Raw genomic sequence first — 18,274 nt, 5'->3', positions numbered from 1 at the left:
TAAGTTGGCCCTAAGCAGTCTCTTCTTTAGCATTAGAACACTTACACAATATGGGGGCATCTTCTTCACTTCTCCCTGACCTTGTAAAATATGACACAAACTTGTGGGCAGTCAAGAGTGATATTAAAATTGTTGGTAATTTCGGGGTGCCTGGTGACTAGTTGATTGAGTGTCCTACTTTGGCTCAGGTCATGATGTCACAGTTTGTGGGTTCAAGCCCTGCATCAGGCTCTGTGCTGACAGCTCAGAGCCTGGAGCCTGCTTTGAATTCTGTGTCTCCCTCTGTCTCTGCACCTCTCCCACTCACACTGTCTCTTTTTCTCTCAAAAATAAATAAACATTTAAAAAAAATTATTGGCAATCTCATCAGTCTGAAGGCTAAACACATTGATTTTTATAATCCCAGAAAATTTTACCTAGTTTTCTAAATGTGTTGAATTTTTAATTTACGTCCACAAAGCTAAAAGCTGGTTCTGTGAACCTCAATTAAAGTCAATCACAACCACAAAGAACTCTTTGGAAGAGTTTTCTTTTTCTTTTCTTTTCTCTTATTTTTTCTTTTCTTTTGTGGTTTTATGGTTTTATTAACACAAATACAACATGCACATAAGTTGTCTGTCTATTCATTTTCTTCACTGCACAGCCTGGCATTGGGATTGGTGACTCTGATGGCCAGCTCAGCTGCTCTTTCCACAATGGCTTTGCAGTTCTTGGAGGAGACACTGTGAGCAATCTGTGCACAGTAAGATATTATTGCACATCAGCAGCTCTTCAAGATCCTCGATGTTGTGGACTAGGAACTTCCGGAAGCCACTGGGCAGCATGTGCTTTGCTTTCTTGTTGCTCCCATAACCAATGGTGGGCATCAGGATCTGGTCCGTGAATCTTCTGAGAACTCCATATTGTCAATGCCTCTGGGTTTCCACCAGTTGCACTTAATTTTGACTTATCTATGGTCTGACTGTTTCCAGAAGAACTTCTTGGTCCTCTTTTTAACCATCTTGGGCTTCACAGGAGGTCTGAGGGCGGCCATGATCCAGAGTAGGAGACGGCTGCCACTTCCATGGGCAGGTCGAAGAAGGGCTGGAGGATTTCTAAAGTAGTGGCTTTTCTAAGTAAGAAATGATCATTAAATCTTGTGTAATCTGTACACCATGGGAACCTAAGAATTAATAGGTTTAATCATATTTTGTAATCAATATTTGTAATCATATTTGCAATCAATACAGACAGCATATAGAATTTTAAAAAAATTGTTTCTTGCTTCCTAGCCTCCCACAATCCCATTCTCTAGTAGTAGCCATTAATAATAATTTCTCATATTTTTAAAAAAGTTCATCCATTTATTTTGAGAGAGAGAGAGGGAGAGGGGCAGAGAGAGAAAGAGAATCTCAAGCAGGCTCTGCACCACCAATGTTGGGCTTGAACCCACAAACTGTGAGACCATGGCCTGAGCTGAATTCAGGAGTCAGAAGCTTAACCGACTGATCCACCCAGGTACCCCAAGTTTCTCATATATTTTAAGAGGCTTTAAATTTTTTTCCCTTTCTTAATTAAGTAATCTCTACACCCAATGTGGGGCTTGAACTCACAACCCTGAGGTCAGGAATCACATGCTTTACCAACTGAACCAGCCAGGCACCCCAATTAATAGACTTTTACATTCATATGTAAGCATGTGTTATTTTAAGTCACAAATAAATCATATAATATATCTACTCTTCTGAATTTGCTTTTATTTGATTAGCAGTGTTTTTGGCTGTCATTCCATTCCCTACATAGGAGTCTATTTCATTCTTCTAGCAGCTGCACAGGATACCAAACAATATGCTATCATGGATATAACCATTCCCATATTGATGGACACTGAAGTTATTTTTTGTCTTTCTGTTTTTTCAAATAATACTTTAGCAAACGTGCACATTTTTGTGTTTTTCTAAGTGTATTCATAGAATTAAATGCCTGAAGTGAAATTGCTATATAAAAACACACGTTCACAAGTTTTGAATGCTGCTGCCACCTTATTGGTACAACCAAAACATTGCACCAGTTTACTTTTCACTGTAAGTTTTTGAGAGGCAGGGATTTTGGAAACAGGCTTAGCTGAGTTCTGTGTGTTACGTTATCTGCCTGCCATTCCATCTCTTCAAACCTGATTAAACACAGTTGAGGGGCAGCAGGGATGGTTAGCGATGACCTAGTGCAGAGAGAGTGCCCCTATGACTTAGGAGCTGGGAGAGCAGTGATGGCTGGGGAGGGACAGCACCGGGGCAGGGAGGGAAAGAGCTGGGAAGTATGGCTGCCCGTCAGTTTAGGAAAAGTCTGAGTTTTCACCAAGTCTCTTCGCTAGCAGCTTTCCAGACAAGTGAGGGGGCTGCAGAGCAGAATTAAGAGCCATTCACATAGACTGTCATAAAAATGGAAAAGAAGGTGAATTAGAACCATGTTACACAGACATACTCACACACACACACACACACACACACACACACTTCTCTGTTCAGATTCCAGTCCAGGTGTGCATTCACCTTTACACCCTGTCTTGGTCTGGGTTGCTAGGGAAGGACTGTTCTCTGACATTCCTGGCTGATCTTCACCAGGCAGGAGTCCTCCAGGCTCCCTCTCTATTTTACCATTAAGCTTCTCTGCGTGTGGATAACCCGGAAAACACACATGACATTGTCCTAGTTCCTGGATCTGAAGAGACATCTTCATCCTTGAAACTTCTACTCCTTATTCAATATTTTCATTCGGCCTGGCATTTTATAAGTCCCATTTTCATCCTTAAAATAGAAACTTAGAAGTGCCTCTTCATCTATACCCTAGATCTCAGCCTTTTAAATTGAGGGGTTACTTTAATGTTCTCAAGGTTATAGTTACACTAGGAAGTTTATTTTGTATTCAACATTAGCATGCCAGGTAGTATGGTAGGGGCTGTGGATGCAAAGATGAATGAGACACGGTTCTGCCTTCTAGAAGCTCATAAAATAATGACGAGATAGCACAAACTAAAACACACACCACTCTTTGATAAATGTAAAAACAGAGGTATTTTTAAAAATTTTTTAATGTTTATTCATTTTTGAGAGAGAGAGAGACAGAGTGTGACTGGGGGAAGGGCAGAGAGAGAGAGGGAGACACAGAATTCGAAGCAGGCTCCAGGGTCCAAGCTGTCAGCACAGAGCCTGATGCGGGGCTTGAACTCGCAAACCATGAAATCATGACCTGAGCTGAAGTCAGATGCTCAACCAAGCCACGCAGGTGCCCCAAAACAGAGGTATTTAATCAAAATTATATGAAGTATCTGTATCCTGCAGATATACTTGTACACGTACAAAAGGACACACAAGCCAGAGTTGTTCGCTGCAGATGTTTGTGATACTAAGAGTTAAAAAAACATCCTGAGCATCTATCAACAAGGGCACTATATGGTTTAATAAGTGCTGTCTATGTACTGATATAGCGTAGTCTTCAGGAGCTATATATATGCATGTGTATATATATGTGTGTGTGTGTGTGTGTGTGTGTGTGTGTGTGTGTGTATACATATATACATTTAATATATATATACATATATATTAAAGTTTATTTCTTTATTTATTTTGGGAGAAAAAAAAGAGAGCAGCATAAGCAGGGGACGGGCAGAGACAGAGGAGAGAGAGAATCCCAAGCAGGCTCCATGCAGTGAGTGCAGAGCCCAATTCAGGGCTCAATTTTGTGAACCGTGAGATCATGATCTAAGCTGAAGTTGGACGCTTAACCTACTGAGCCCACCCAGGTGTCCCTGGGATATATTTTTATATGAAAAAAGCAAGCTGCAGAACATGTATGTTGCCTCCAATATAAGAAATGTAGAAAAATAAGAATATGTATTAATGTTTGCTTGTATATGCATAAAAAGACCCCTTAAGTGGAAGACCCCTTAAGAAACCAATGCGGAGTGCCTGGGTGGCTCCGTTGGTTGAGTCCCACCCTTGATATAGGCTCAGGGTTGTGAAACTGAGCCCTGCATCAGGCTCAGTGCTGAGCATGGAGGTTGCTTGGGATTCTCTCACTCCTCTCTCTGCCTCTCCCCTGCTCTCTCTCTCTCTCTCTCTCTCTCTCAAAATAAATGAACTTAAAAAAAAAATGAAAGCAATGCAAGTGCTAATCTATAGGGTGGGAGTGGGCATCAGGGATTACTGAGTGGATGGGAAAAGGAGGCGAAACAGATTCTCAGTGTATACCTTTTTATATCATTTTAAGTTTTGAGCCATGTGAATGTATTATTTAAAATTATATTAAATAAATTTAAGTTATAAAATAAAATTCCCCCTCTCAGAGCTTTGAATTCTCTGAGGTCTTTGCAAATGCTTAGCTATGTTTACTTGGGATAAAGAACATTACAGCGGACTGGACAGGGAGGCTCTGAACACGAGAAAGAAGCCTTTTTAGAGACTGCTGGATTTTTCTTACTACATTCTTAGACCCGCTCTTTCATGAAAATGATTTGGAGCAGAATGAGGAAGAATACCTTTCTCTACAAAGTTTTCAGAGATGGGATATCTTACAAACAGTATATCTGTCTGACACAGGAACAGTTTTAGAAGTAGATTTCATTCTTTAAATTTCCTGCAGATAAGGCTGTTTAGAGTGGCCCCCTCTGGTTTCTCATGATAGTTTTATAGGAAAGACATGATTTGCCCATACCTTCAGTTGATCTGCTTAAGTCATAAAATGGAACAATGTGAAAATTTTCTTCTTTAAGCTTTAAATAATGGCCTCATGCTGAGTTACAAATAAGAGAGATTGGCTGCCTTGCCACAGAAATGCTATTTTTCTTTGACAAGGACGTGACTCTGTAAATTTTTCAGAACACCACATTCAGGTGAGTTGGAGAAAGATAGTGGGATAGAATTAGTTTTGAGAATTCTCTGGTCATTTCCATGAACTGAGATTATGCAGTTATGAAATAAGGAGGTAGAGAATAAATAACAAGAAAAACAATGTTGATGATGATTTTGTGAGTATAAGAGACAGTGTTAGAAGTTTGTTGAAGAGTGATAGAATCATCACACAAGCCACACTGGGCCAGAAAAGGCCACGGGTGTTGAGGAGGGATTTTACTCCCCAATATATCTCAGCACCGATTCTCCTCGCCACTATTACCGCTACTATTACTGTCCCTGCCTTTTCAGTTCATTTTAGCCATTTTTGCCCATATGACTACACCCAAGTGGTAAGCTCTGGTTACCTGGGAAGCTAGTGGTAAGTGTGTGGAAACATGGAGGTGGGTGCCCATGAAGGCCAGTGACTCACCACCTTCCATTCACCAGTTTCTGTCATTGCCTCCTCCCTCCCCCCTCCCCCCACCCAAATATCATTTGCTCTTTCAGCTGGCTTCAAATCACTCCTGTGGAAAGTGTCTGAAAAATTTAGATTTTGATTTAGAACACATGAGCATGTTAAGGAAGCTATTGCCAGCAATCAGAGCCACTTGTGACATCACATCAATAAAAGACATTCAGGTGAGAGACAATAATGACTATAGGTATTTAGCCCAAATGTATGTGAGTTTTAACTCTTTAAATGCATTTCCTTTAGCAGCTACTTGAAATACTTTATCAGTGAAAGTCTTGACTCAGCAAACATACATGTAAGAACGTGGGTAAGTAGACTTATACACCTTAACAAAACGATGGCTTTATGTGTATTCCCTTTGTAATTAAAATTTTTAAAAAAATATTTATTTATTTTTGAGGGGGGGCGCAGAGAGAGACAGAGACACAGAATCCAAAGCAGGCTCCAGACTCTGAGCTGTCAGCACAGAGCCCGACATGGTGCTCAAACCCACAAACTGAGAGATCATAACCTCAGCCAAAGTAGGATGCCCAACTGACTGAGCCACCCAGGTGCCCCACTCCCTTTGTAATTTTAACTAAATATTGCAGTAAGTGGTTCTGATTTTAAATACTAAGTATATGGGCATTTATTACATACAATATGAAAATACTTCAGGGGTCTTATAATTAATGCCATAGTATTTAGGCACAGTTTATAGAGACTTTCAAAGACAAAAGGCCCAAGCAGATGATGAAACACATGAAAAAGATATGTTCTTAATGTTCTCAACCTGGGACTCAATCCAGACTTGCTCATATCATCCCAGGTCCAGCTCCTGGCTTATCAGGAATGTTCCCAAGCAAATATTCTCTGCACCTGGCCCAAGGTTGCCCTGTGGATTAATCTCTATGGTAGGGTTGATAGAGAAAATACAGCATGCCAGCTAATTTTAATTTCAGGTAAGTAAATCATAACTTACAGCCTAAATATATCTCAAATATTGCATACAACATACATAAGGCAGACATATGCCCTAGCTCCTATGTGCTTACTCTCTGAGACAAGATACCTCGCAGGTTTGAAACCCTCAAATCCAGAATTTCAATCTAGCCTAATCGTTTGATTCTCCTTTTGGATACTGCCTCACCCTCTATTGTTTAGGCTTGCTTTCTCTAAATGGACCATTTTATTCATAGTGCATATTTTCAAATATTTTAAACACTAGTAACTGGAGAGAGACATTAGCTACTTTGGAACAATTATAATAGAGTTTTAGATAAAATTATAAAACTGACTTTATTCCCCACCTCCAGCCCCCACCCCACCAATTTAGATTTTTCAAAGGCATGTCTTTAGGATTTGATGCTAGATTTAAAAGTGTGGACAGATGTGGAATAAGATAGAAGGGCTCCTTTCAGACTAAGTTTGTACCCCTGGCTTATTCTCTTGGAGTTGTGATAAAGATAGCTACTCAAAGATTTCATTTGCAATTTTTGGACTCAAGTCAAATGCCACCACTACTAAAATCCAGCAACGAAGGAAATGGAATAGCAGCGTGGTAGAATAAATAAAAAATGTAGAGCTGGCAGATTTGGGATTGAAGCCTGGCTCTGGACCCGAACTAGCTGAAAGATCCCAGGAAAGTCCTTCAGTTTCCAGAAACCTCAGTTTACCCCCCAATAACATGGGGATCATAGGGCAACTATTAAGAGAGATACTGTGGATAGGAATGATTTGGAAACTTTAAGCCCAGACTAGACTAGATGTTTGCAGTGGTGATGATGATGATGATGATGATGATAAAAATGGTGGCCAAAAGATGTAAAGAGGCATTAGAGAAAGTCAGTTATTAAAGAGATACTTTAATTTAGATTCTGAAATGTTTACTTCCTACTCAGTTCACAATAATTATATACATAAGAGTATTGTTCTTATACAGGTTGGAAAAAGGAAAAACACCCAATAACACCAAAGTCAGTCCAATTCCATATACTTTTGGAAGAAAGCTTACTAAAAGATTTTGAGTCAAAAAATGAGATGTTTAGGGTAGAAATATTTTATTTATTTAAGATCACATCAAAAAATGGATAACAGAAAGGCACACTGAGAAACACTTGTTTAAAGCCTTTTACTTTTATTTTGGGTCAACAGTCATTCAACAACCAGCCTATTTATTTTGTAAGAGCCTCAGAAATATTTATTATTATTATTATTATTATTATTATTATCTAACATAGCAGCTGGGAGTGTTCAATACACAGAGAAGGCTTTCATGAGGTACCAAGTATAACCATTTGCCCAGTGGTAAAGCAGAGGGAGCAAAAGAAGAGATTTGACCAGAGGTCCTCTCCTTCCCTTTAGCACTTCCACTCCTCACTCAAAGAGAATGCTGAAGGCTACAGGAGGACTAAGCCATGAGGGCACTGGATGTCAACTCTGACTGAAGAGTATTCATCCTTGTTTAACTTTATCTCACTTTTATTTATTTATTTTTTAAAATTTATTTGTTTATTTATTTATTTATTAAGTTTCTTAAGATTATCAAATTTATCTGCACCTGTGTGCAAGCGGAGGAGGGACAGAGAGAATCCCAAGCAGGCTCTGTGCTGTCAGTACAGAGCTGGATGTGGGGCTCGAATCCACAAACTGTGAGATCATGACCTGTGTTGAAATCAAAAGTTGGCCGCTCAGTGGACTGAGCCACCCAGACACCCCTAATTTTACTTCACTTTTAACTGCACAACCAATACATGTGTGTTACAGAAAATTAGAGAGTGTAGATAAGCAGAAAGGTGAATAATGTAACAGTCACCCCTAACTCTTCCCTACAGAAATTTGGAATACTCATTTGGGTTGCCCTATGTCCCCACATGTGCAATTAAACCATGAGGGATCAGAATTTATCCTACTTCGTCTGAACCCAGCAGAGAAGCCCTTTCTGGTGTTCTGCTCTGAGGGATTTCTTAACAAGTACATTTCAACCAAGGCTTAAAGTGGTAGAGTAAGCATAAGCCCACTAATGTTATTCTGTAATGACAGGACAGGATAGAAATTAAGCCACTAGATTTAAAAATTACACTTCTCATACTTTCTTTATCTCCCTTTATAGAACTCCCTAAATTTCTGAACAAAAGACAACGCTTTCCAGCAGAGATTCAGAATATAAATGAGTGCTAAGAGCCTTTGACGTCAAGGGTTCACCAAATCCTGAGCTCCATTTCCTACAGAGTCTCAAAGTGTTTTTCTGTCACTTACTTCCACACTTGGTCTTGAGTCTAAGTGAGATGGAGTCCCAGCTCTAGGCTAAAAATGTCCCCACCTCTAGAATTCAGAATCATCTAACCTTGCCTGAGACAAAGAGGGGCGGAGAGTCAAGTGGAAAAAGCACAGCTCAGTTACAAGCCATAGTGTTGGAGCAGAGTAGTGACTCAAGTACCTCAGGGTCAGTCACATTGGCCCCAGGCCCAGATTTCCATGGACTCATTTCTGGGTCCTGGAAGAGAGAGAGGACTGTGAATAGAAACTAGAAGACCCATTTTTACCCAAACCTCTTGAGACTTCGAAGAGCTAGCCAATATTACTTTGGTAACATCTGATGCAGAGAGAAAATGGAAAGGTATTCTCCATTGTGCCACAGACCTCTGAGCAGCATTGGCCCATCTGGTGCTCTAGGGGTTTGAGGTGGCACCCAGCATAAGTGCAGTGGTGGTGCCCAGAAGAGGGGTGGATGCCCTGGTGATAATGCAGAGGGCAGTGGTTCCCAGAGAGGCACAGGCATGGGGAAGCCCTGAAAAGCAGTGGGACCTAGCAGGGAGACAGCAGCATTAAGTTTAGAGTAGACATGGTTGTACCTGCAAAATGCAGTGGTACCTAACAGAGCATAAAAGCATAAAAATGGCATCTTCCACAGTAACTATAACCAAGCATAAGACACAATCCAAGGTTGTGTGCGTGCGTGAGCGCGCGCGTGCACGCGTGTGTGTAAGAGGGCAAACTCTAGAGCGGGCTCCATTTCAGCTATCATACCTATTTCCTCTTCCCTAAAACCAGTCCCATAGGTTGTTACTAAAATAATAAAATGATCGTCTTTCCTGGCATTTGACTAAGCTACTCATAGACTCAAAGTCTTCCTCAAAGCCTATAGAACTTGGATTGGATTCAGGCGTCGCCACTTCCCACTCCAGAATTTCTGGGCTAATAGTACTATTTACCTTGTATGGTTGTTAGGAGGATTACAGTGTAGTACTTGAAAAAGGCTTAGAACAGCACTGGGTACATGTTAACCCTCCTCAGTATGAAGTCTGGTATGAACGCTGTCTAAATTTGCCTCCCAAACAGGCCCCATTTGGGACCTAGTGCGTGGTGAGAGAGACTTACGCTTAACTTGTGACTCATAATTTACTAGCTGTAAGTCCTTAGACAAATTAATTGACTTCTTGGTAATGTGAAGTAATCCCACAAATATGAAGCACATTGTATGCCAGACATTGTACCAGGTGCTGTAGACCCACAGACGGACAGGCACCTTGAACACCACCTTGCTGCAAAGCACTCAATGCCTGGGGGTGGGAGGCAGGCAACTAAATACACAAAAATAATAGAGCTGTAAGGATAGCACACTCATCCGGCTTGAGTTAGATCAATAGTTAATAGATTAATCAAACAAGTCAATAAAGTGGAGAATCATTAAAAAAATGTTATCTACATGCTTTAATTGTTCTATTTCAACATAAACAGTTTAGAGGTTGCCAGGGAACCGGGGAGGGGAGAATGAGGAATGATTACTTAAGGAGTGTTTTTCTGGGGTGATGAGAAAGTTTTGGAACTAGAGAGACTTGATGGTTGCACAACATTGTGAATGCACTAAATGCCACTGAATTGTACACTTCAAGATGGTTAGTTGCATGTTATGTGAATATCACCTCAATAAAATATTATATAAATGTGCATTATTTTACCAATCTTTCAATGTATGGCTAAGGACTCTTCTTGAGGTACATGCCTAGAACTGAAGCCCCAGGTCATCTTTCTGGCATAAACCACACCCAGAAAATATATATTATATATTATTTCCAGTTTTAATTTCTTTAAACTGGGCATCATCTTCTTCATCTTAAAAATATTAACCACCTATTGCTTATAGTGTTACACACTATTTGTGGAGAACTACATAGATTTGATCACTGCATTTTAAAAGTTTACAGTCCAAGAAAGACTGATGCAGGCATGCATGCTTAAGATTCACCAGACGTACTGTACCAGTACATTTCTGAGAGCAGCCTGCTTGGTTCTGTGACTTCCTCCCCGCTTTCCCTCTTGACCCTTATTACCTTCCTGGCCCCATTACCATATTACCTTCCTGGCCCCCAGCACTGCCTCACGTCCTCGACCACCCCCCCCATTGAATACCCTGCCCTTGATGAGTGGGGGTGGTGGGTGGCACTGGTTTGAAGAGCTTACCAGATCTCCCAGAGCCAGCCAGCCTGGAGTTGTGTTTGCAAACACAGGCCCTGACTGTGGCTGTCAGACCTCCCAGACACGTATCTGCTGCCCATCTGTCACCACCATCTTCAGGTGCCGTGTTCATCTGGCTGGGCTGCCTACTACCACCCTCCACTGCAGCTGTCCCCAGTACCTGTCTCCCTGACACCACAAGAAAGCACATCTAGACTCCAGGAACAAATGATCCTTATCTGCCTCATTCCCACTGAAGATACATTACTCACAACAGCATATATTTAGTGAGTGCTCACTGTCATTCATTTAATTGTTGGCTCTTCCATTCCTGGCCATGACAAGGGATATGCTATAACCTACTCCTGAAAAGATTCGATGACATGTGTGGACAAATGTATTAGCACATTATCACTGGAATCAAAACTAATGCCCCCTGTGGACCCAGAACAGGCCTACAGGAGAGGAAAGCAGAAAGCAGAAAACCTACCTGCCTCACTGCTTCTGTGCCAAGTCCAGGAATGGTGTTTGCCTTGCTACATCTGTAAGCCAGCAACAAAGGAGGAGGCCATTAGAGGTCAAGGTCTTGTCTTAAGAATATTCATTAAAATAAAGGCACTGACTTCATTCTTAGGCAGATTCTCATCCTGTGGAGTATCTAGTCCTTTTGACTCATATTTTTGTTCTTCTTGAGTCTGATCTGGATCTGTTCTAATGTGTTTCAGCTATGAGGGTAGTGGAAGTAAATTAAAAAGAAATTTAAATAGCTTCCCATCCCCTAAATTGGTTTCATACTAATATGACCCTAAATCTGAAAGTTTTTGATGATCTGGCTACTGCAGTCATCCATATGAACTCTCTTACTGCTGACTGAGAGTTAATTATCATCAAATACCCATCCACCGAGGGTCAGTTACAAGTTGGGACAACTGTAGTGAATAATACAAATGTGGGGTGCCTGGGTGGCTCAGTTGGTTGGGCGGCCAACTTTGGCTCAGGTCATGATCTCGCTGTCTGTGAGTTTGAGCCCCGTGTCGGGCTCTGTGCTGACAGCTCAAAGCCTGGAAGCTGCTTCTGATTCTGTGTCTCCCTCTCTCTCTACCCCTTCCCTGCTTGCTCTCTTTCTCTCTCTCTCTCTCTCTCTCAAAAATAATAAAAAACATTAAAAAATTAATAATACAAATGCAATTTATTTTACTGTTTACTCTCTCATGTCAGAGTGATCAGCTAGTAAAACAAAAATTATAGATAAGTACTTAAAAAAATTTTGTTTGTAATGTTTCTGTCCCATCCATATGAAATTTAAACTTTTTTCAAATGTAATTTACTAATAATATACCCTGTGCCTGAATCACATAATTACGTCCTCTGCCCACTTACCCATAAATGTGTTTGAATTGGTAATGTTCATAAATATGTTTGAATAAATTTTCATATGGTTGAAGATGATAACAGTTTCCCATTTGTGGTGAATAGTCTTTTGTTTTTATTGTTACTTTGTTGTTTAGAAGTTTAAAATTTTTTATAACTACATTTGACCATTTTATTCCACTTCACATTTCTTTTCTTGCTTCAATTATAAGAAGATTATCACCTTAAAGTTAATTAAGGGACTAAAACCCCTCATTTTCCCTGAGGATTCCATTCCCCACCATCCTTGAGATCTTACACTGACATTCTCTGGGCCTGGGAGTCCACGTCCCATAACTCTTCAATATATTATTTTCACAAAGGTTGAACACTTGTGTTATGACTTTATTGTTTTAAATTTAATTTAATTAAAAATTTTAAATTGAATTTTATTTTATTTTTTTTAATTCTCAAGTTAGTTAACATACAGTGTAGTCTTGGCTTCAGGAGTAGAACCCAGTGATTCAGCTCTTGTATATGACACCCAGTGCTCATCCTGAAAAGTGCCCTCCTTAATGCCTGTCACCCATTTAACCCACCTCCTACCCCCATCAACTCTCAGTTTGTTCTTTGTATTTAAGAGTTCTTTATGGTTTGCCTTCCTCTCTGTTTTTTATTTTTCCTATGACTTTAACAGAGCAGTTACCTACAGAGTCCATTGTTCACCTGTTTATCCTGGATTTAGAACTATTTCTTATGTTTGCTGATGTCTGAGAGGCTACGGCTTACTTCATTTATACCCAGGTTGGTATACACATTCACTCATTTCTTCATTCATTTACACATTTATTTATTCATTCACTTTGTTATTTGTGGCATACAGATGCATATGTAGCCCTCAGTGAGCCCTGCTTTCTGGTGTTTACCCATGTGTGTGGGCAGGACATATGACTTGCTTCTAACCAACAGAATATAGTAAAGGTGATGAAATGTCCCCTCTGTGATTGATTACATAATAAAGACTCTGTCTTGTTGGAAGACTCAATCTAGAGAGTGTCCTTGCTGGCTTGATGAGATAAGCGGCCATGTTGGGGAAAACCCCATGGTGAGAAACTGTGGACAGTTTCCAGACAACAGCCAGGAAGAAGCTGGGATCCTTGATCTTAGAGCTGCCGGGAAATGAATTCTGCCAAGAATGTGAGTGAACTTGGAAGGTATTTCTTCCCCAGTTGAGCCTCCAGGTGGGAACACAGTCCAGATGATACCTTGCTTGCAGTCTTGTGAGACTGTAAGTAGAGGGACCATCTAAGCCATGCCTTCACCTGTAGAAACTGTGAAATGATAAATGGCTATTGCTTTTAGCTACTAAGTATGTGTTAATTTGTTGTGCAGCTATAGAAAATGAATACATTGTGCTGTGCTAACTACCATATAGGCCTTCTCTCAGTACCTGAAGTAGCCTCATGAGCCTGACACTAATATTATTCCCATTTTACAGATGAAGAAACTGAGGCTCAGGAACTGAATGCAGAATGTCCTGCTCTCAACCACTGAACTATCATGCTATGTTTCATTTTTAATGTATTTCATTATTTCACAAATTCAAATTTATCATGGTTTAAAACTTATCTCCTGAACATGCCAACTGTATTTACAAAAACCCCTACTAGGCACACCTAGTACACAAAATAAATGTTTTTATAAATGCAACATTACAAGGAACTTTTATTTTGTGCTACATTTTGACCATGTATCTCACAGAAATAATATTAGATTCATGAATAGAAAAGTTTCTATTTTCTGTTAAAGTAGTGATAGACTGCATCACTAAAATAGTGATAGACTGTAAACTATTTAGAAGGGAGAATAATTATGGCTGATATAAGCCCCAGATTCGTGGGAATTGATTTGGGAGTTAAAACAGTCAAGTAAACATCCATTAGAATGTGCTGGATCTTACTGCAGGACAAAAACGTTTCATCTTGGGTCCTACCTTTCCCATTTATGTTCAGGTATAGGGAAACATTAGGAAGTGGGGAGATTGAGAAATACTTAAAAGAAAAACAACAACAACTAAAGTCCTATTTGGATCAGTGCTCTGAGAATCTGAGATAGGATTATGACCCCACTACTGTGTCTTCTAATGAGAGCTCTTTCTATTCTGCATTTATCAGATGTTAATTATTCATACTGCATGATTGATGATTTTGGAGTCAGAGATTCACCTGCAATATTTGGAATACTGGTGGAGGCCTACATCAACACAGAATTTATAAAGCAGCTGGTGCTAGTCAAAGCTAATGATGGAATTTCAGTTTAATAAAAAGACCCCCAACTGAGCACACCATCTTGAAAAAAGTATACTTATCGAACGGCTTTCAATCAGTTCAAGAGAGACACCTTAATTGGGAAGAGGAAAATTTGCAGAGTAGTTTGTCATTGTGCCAATTCTAGATCAATAACTGCATGTCTGCTCTTTGGGAGACATAGCTTTTGCTTTATATTGAGTAACCACATTGACTTCCTCTCCACTTGGGTACACTCTGTTTCATTTGATAATGTTACATGATATCTTCTTTTAATTCACCTCTGTGTCTTCATAATAAACATGAGCAAATGTAGACTTGTGATTATGAAGGTCAACTTTTTAAATTTTTAAAATAAATTTTATATTTTTGCCACAAGAAGGCAATGCTTATAGAATTTTGATATTTTCAAAATTGTTTTATTGGAAAAAATCACATGGGTAGAATTAAATTATGGTGGTTTAAGTAAAAGAAGAATATGATGAGCAATGATGATTTGGATTCATATAAAATTATTCTGGAGAATACTGTACAGAATCATCTACTAATTAGAAACAAAAATAAGGACACCGGGGTGACTCAGTCAGGCATCCAACTCTTGATTTTGGCTCAGGTCATGATCTCACGGTTTGTGAGCCCCACATTGGGCTTCCCACTGACAGCACAGAGCCTGCTTGGTATTCTCTCTCTCCCCTCCCCTGCTTGTGCTCTCCCTCCCTTTCTCTCTCTCAAAATAAACTTTTAAAAAAGAAACAAAAATAAAATGGATTTACCTTTGGAAGAAAGGATTTGGAACACTAAAGAATGTAACTCAGTCATCAAGTCTTAGTTTCCTTATTTGTTAAAAGGAGATACTCATTCAAACTGATGGCTTTCAAATTGGTCTAGGTGGTACATTAGAGGGCATTATGGAGCAGGCAGGGTAGGAGGGTGATGAAGGTGATGGCCCAATGTGAAGATCAAGGCAAAGAAGCCCTCCCAAAGAAGGGAGGGCTCTAGTTCCCTTTTTCACTTAAACCAAGGCAAATCTTTGCTTTCCTTCCTTTTCTTTCTCTTCCTTCCTTCTTTCCTTCCTTCCTTCCTTCTCTCCTCCCTCCCTTTTTCTTTTTCCCTTCCTTCTTCTTTTGTTTTTTTCTCTCTCTCCCTCTCCCTCTTCTGCTTCCTTCCTTCTTTTCCTCCCTCCTTCCAAAGTTTATACATATTTATATCAATATAATTTAACATACAGAAATCGCAAGTTTCTGTATAATAGTTCTTTTTGAAAAATAGGGTTCTACTGATAAAACATAACTTGAAAACCATTGAGCTAGACAATTCTAAGTCCTCTTCCTTCTGTGAATTTCTTCCTTCTAATAATGCTTCAATTACTTCTGGGATTTCAAGATCCAGAAATGAAACAGCAAGGGAGATTGAAGATATTTTAGAAGACACAACAGATACCTATTTTGCACAAACTATAATTCTACTAAAAGCTATAGGTGAAGTGGCATCTTACAGACCCCTACAGAGATATGGGATTATGACTAACAGGTCTAGGTTTTTTTTATTTTTATTTTTTTGAGTTAACTACATAGAACAGAGCTGTGGTCTTTTAAGCATTTAATCTACTAGATGATGTTCAGGTAGAGTGACAGAATTATGGCCTAATTAAAAAAAAAAAACAAAAGTTTCTTGCATTTAGAGAATCATATACCGTTAAGAGTCAGTGGGAGACTCTGAGATCATTTCTCTCATTTTATACATTCACTTAACCATTAAATTAATACCTTTTTTATTGAATTTGAGTGTGTGTCGGCCAGTGTGTTAGGTGTTGAGGTTATAGTATATTGTCCCTGTCTGTAGAGGAATTATGTTTTAGTGGAGGAAACAGCAATGAAACCCACAATCCTACACATAAGAATATAATTACATATTTTTATGAGCATTATTAAGTAGAAGAGCAGGATCCTCTGAGATCACGTGTTAGAGAGTACAGGACAACACTAGACTGTAGAGAGTGACAGTGACTTGCACTGAGCTGAGCACTGCAGAGCTGGCACTAGACTCAATCTCTTGTTCTCTGTCTCACCGGCTTGACTGAGAAAGTTTAGGTTAGGTGATGGAAATCCAAAATCCATGAGCTCCTTTCCTGGCTTCTCTATTACTCTGAATTGTTGGGCAGCCTTGAGAGACACCTGAATATCTGCACTAAGAATGGAATTGTCTTCTTTGGTGAAGATCTCTCTGCTTATAGTGTGGTTGACTAGAGGCTGAAAAGGATTTGCAGCGGTAACAAAGTCCATGATTAAAGAAAAGAAATTACTTAGTATCTATAGAAAGACTACTAATTATTAAAACTTCCAGGCTGCATCCAAGTTCAACAGCTTTTTGGAGTCTGCTTTGTTGTGAAATGAGTGGTTTTGTTCCTATCGAAGGTCCATCAAAATGGACACCAATTTCCATTACAAACTTAAAAAAAAAAGTTTTTGTTTATTTTCGCTTCAAGTTTTAATTTAAATTCTAGTTAGTTAACGTCAGTTAATATCAGTGTAATATCAGTTAAAGATTTTATTATTTTATTAAAATTTTTTTAATGTTTATTTATTTTTAAGAGACAGAGAGAGAGACAGAGCATAAGCAGGAGAGGGGCAGAAAGAGAGGGAGACACAGAATCTGACGCAGGCTCCAGGCTCTGAGCTGTCAGCACAGAGCCCGATGAGGGGCTTGAACCCATGGACCACGAGATCATGACCTGAGCTGAAGTCGGACACTTAACCAACTGAGCTACCCAGACGCCCCTAAAGATTTTATTTTTAAGTAATCTCTACACCCAACATAGGGCTCGAGCCCATGACCCTGAAATATATGAGAACTGAAGTCATTTATAATGTTCAATGGGACAAGTGATTGACTTCCGTCAATCTAAAGCCTATGTCATAGTCAAGTACAACTAGTTTGAGATGTTTTGTTTGTTTTTATATATTTTTATTATATTCAGCAATTATTCGCACATATACACTATATATAAATCTTTGCATTAATGAATAAATGGGATTATAGCATACATGTTGGGGTTTTTGGGTGCAAACTACTTTTTTTTTCCTTTTGTAAACCTCCTCCCTCCTCTTCTGTTTTCCTGCCATCCCCAACCCCACCACAACCCATGCTATCAAACTAGCTTGTATCTTTGTACATTTTTACCCATGCTTATATAATCCTATGCAAAAATATGTATGTATGCAGAAGGTATATGTATTCCCATACATGGGTTTTGGGGGCCATATTTTAGAAATCATAGTAAATACCCTTTCAGATCATATTATATACCCTTTGCCCTACATTTGTCTTTCTCGCTAGGAAATACCTCAGGAGAAGGTCTCCAAGTCAACTGGCATAGTTCCACTTCATTTTCTACTACTTCTGTGGTGTAGATGTACCACGGATTGCTTCATTTGCAGTTTTCTGCTGTACTGAACAATGCTGGGATTAACTCCCTGGGTCATTTGTCCTTGGGTCCTGGGGCTCTTACTTTGATAGGATAGCTTTCTAGAAACGAGAATTCTGAGCCAAAGGGTGTGGCTATTTAATTTTAATAAATGCTGCCAGGTTGTTTTCCAAAAAACATTCTAACAATTCTCCTTTCCACCAGGAATGACAGCGTCATTTGTCCCTGCATCCATACCAAAATGGGTATTACTCTTTTTTATTTTTGCCAGACTAATGGGCTTAAACTCGTTACTTTATTTTCCATTTCCCTAACTACTAGTAATTTAAATCTTTTCATGAATTTGTAGGTTATCTGATTTTGTTCCTCTGCAAGTTGGCTACTTTCTTTTTATTTTGGGCTGTATATTGGAAGAACT

General features: G+C 39.4%; 1 long non-coding RNA gene and 1 pseudogene across 4 annotated transcripts in view; one reads left to right on the top strand and one right to left on the bottom strand.

Moving 5' to 3' along the window:
- Nucleotides 1-16,043, top strand: part of LOC132669563 (uncharacterized) — a 39,444-nt gene extending 23,401 nt beyond the window's left edge. For 2 of the 4 annotated variants that reach the window (XR_013556146.2, XR_013556148.2), the window contains exons 3-5: nt 5,584-5,647; nt 12,824-12,930; nt 13,166-16,043. This is a non-coding gene — a long non-coding RNA (uncharacterized LOC132669563). Of the gene's footprint in view, nt 1-5,583; nt 5,892-12,823; nt 12,931-13,165 lie in introns of all 4 variants that reach the window. The other 2 variants (XR_013556149.2, XR_013556147.2) reach the window with 2 other exon arrangements.
- Nucleotides 10-5,577, bottom strand: LOC132669562 (large ribosomal subunit protein eL32 pseudogene; annotated as a pseudogene).
- Nucleotides 16,044-18,274: the final 2,231 nt, after the last annotated feature.

The sequence above is a fragment of the Panthera onca genome, chromosome B3, assembly GCF_046562875.1.
Source record: "Panthera onca isolate mPanOnc1 chromosome B3, mPanOnc1 haplotype 2, whole genome shotgun sequence".
In the NCBI taxonomy this organism is placed as follows: domain Eukaryota; kingdom Metazoa; phylum Chordata; class Mammalia; order Carnivora; family Felidae; genus Panthera; species Panthera onca.
This window is presented reverse-complemented; position numbering and strand designations above follow the sequence as displayed.